The sequence below is a fragment of the Leptinotarsa decemlineata genome, unplaced genomic scaffold (genome assembly GCF_025532065.1).
Source record: "Leptinotarsa decemlineata unplaced genomic scaffold, Ldec_3_MD MMD2_tig00003192_RagTag_RagTag, whole genome shotgun sequence".
NCBI lineage: Eukaryota > Metazoa > Arthropoda > Insecta > Coleoptera > Chrysomelidae > Leptinotarsa > Leptinotarsa decemlineata.
In genome coordinates this window covers 4,987,614-4,989,903 of record NW_027412582.1, presented here as the reverse complement: position 1 = coordinate 4,989,903, position 2,290 = coordinate 4,987,614, and positions in this window count along the sequence as shown.

Below are 2,290 nucleotides of genomic sequence, written 5' to 3'. Positions count from 1 at the left end.
AAAATAAGGTCAAAGAGCTCAACAAAAATCGAAAAAGCTCTAACAATACAAGACAGAAAACATTTCCAAAGCTTGCTGATGAATTTACTTCCAAATCAAAGAAAAACAGGAAGATTCGCAGTGATGATGAAGTAGAAAATGTTTCCGTTTCTGACGAAGCCCTCGTTGAATCGAAAGAAGATTTTGATGAAGACGATGTGATCGTTCTGAATAGAAATTTCCAGATCAATAACTTTGTGTTGGTTAAATTTGAAACCAAAAAAACTGTCTATCATTATGTTGGAATAATCGAAGAGGTTAGTCACTCCGTGGCAACTATCAAATTTATGAGAGCGAGTAAGATAAGAAATACGTTTATATTCCCCGACATCGAGGACGTAGCCAGCGTTCCTCTGGAGGATATAAAGACAAAATTACCTACACCAACGACATGGATGAAACGTGGCAGCTTAAAATATAAATTTGACAAGCCTCTCTGGGTCATACCAAATATGAGATAAGTTTAATTATCAAGTCCAACATCGTGCAGTATTGATTCTAAGTCACATTGTTTAATTTTTCTAAAGTCTATGATAGGAAAAAATGTTTGTATCACAATTTCTTATAGCAATGTTATATAATACATAAGCCTAGTAGTATAATAGTAAAGCAATATCGTGCATATTGAATACAGTGTCCAAACCTCCCTACCGGGCACTTTGGACATGTGTTAGAAGATCTTTTCTAACTTTCAGACTAATGATAATACCGGAAACTTTTCTTAGCAACAGTTACTGCCAAATACGTGTGCTAAATATATTTGGAATAAAATTTTTATAAAGATCAAAAATAACAGTTTTATATCTATGTAAAAAAGTGACCCATGCTCCCCTACCTCCCCTATTACTATCAAACTCAGATGCAGATAAAAGCAACGAAATGAAAATATTGTGACTTTGTTATTTGGTCACCAAAAAGATTTTTTCATGAGAGAATTTTTCGAGATGAAAATTTTTGGGTAGTGAATTACCCAAAAGTGTATGCCTTTCATAAAGGAGCTGTGCTTCCTGAACTTCTCGGAAGGTACTTCACCAAGGCTAGACATTTTAACCAAATATGGTGTTTTTGCAATAAAGCAGATGATGGCCGCATTATGTTGCAATGTGAAAATGATAGCTGTGAAATTCAGTGGTTACATCTGGAATGTGTAGGGCTATCTGATATCCCTGAAAACTCATGGATGTGTCATAGTGCATTCTTCAACTTTTCTAGTTAGATGTTAGTAAATGTTGCTTTTTTATTTGGTCTTATTATTTTTTCTCTTGTCATAGTGTAGAGCTATTTATTGTATTGAAGGCACTTTTCTCACCACTACTTAGTATAAAAACATTTCATTTATCTATTGTCAAGCAGTCATCCAAATCGAACACTCGAGAATCGAGTGCAAGTGAAACTGTTCGCTTCGTCAAAGCCACGTGGCGCTTTTATATTTTGTGTTTCGTTAGTCATAGTGTTTTGGTGTTGATGAATTTCATCATTGATAAACGTCCTGTGTTGATTAATAAATACACCTATCACACACAGTCTCGACATTGGTGACCCCGACGAGATAATTTTTTTTTGTGGGTGACGGTGATATAAGTGAATTTTGCGCGTCGTTTCCAAACATTGACCATACCAGCTATACAAGTGAGTACCCTTTGAATTTCACGCGTCGTTTTGTTCATAGACAATACAGTTTTCGAACCGTCTGAACAAGTACCCCTAGTAATTAATCGTTACAGTGCCAAATGGTAATCTCGAACCCGCGAGTGCGATCTCTGCACGTCTCAGAATACCTATGTTTACCTCCGACGACGCGGAGGTATGGTTCCAGCAAGTCGAATGGACACTTGAAGATGCCGGCGTCAAAACCAGCATCGAAAGGTTGCGTCAGGTCACGAGATCGCTCGACACCCGGGAGGCCAGAGAAGTTCGCGATCTAATTCTCAACCCACCAGTCGACAGGCCTTACAAACAACTTAAGGACGAGTTGCTGCGACGCCTAAGGAAGTCACAGGCTCAAAAAACGCGTCAACTTCTGGAACGCGAGGACATCGGCGACAGATCGCCATCTCAGTTCATGCGCCACCTGCAGACGCTCGCAGGTTCCTCAACAGCCGACGAGATTATCCGGGCCATGTGGATGGACCGTATCAACCCGATCGTTCGCGTCAGCATCGCCGTACAAGCAGCACAGCCAGGAATCAGCCTCGACGACCTGGCGAAAACCACCGATAGCGAGTTACAGTTCGATAACCCCTTACATCAG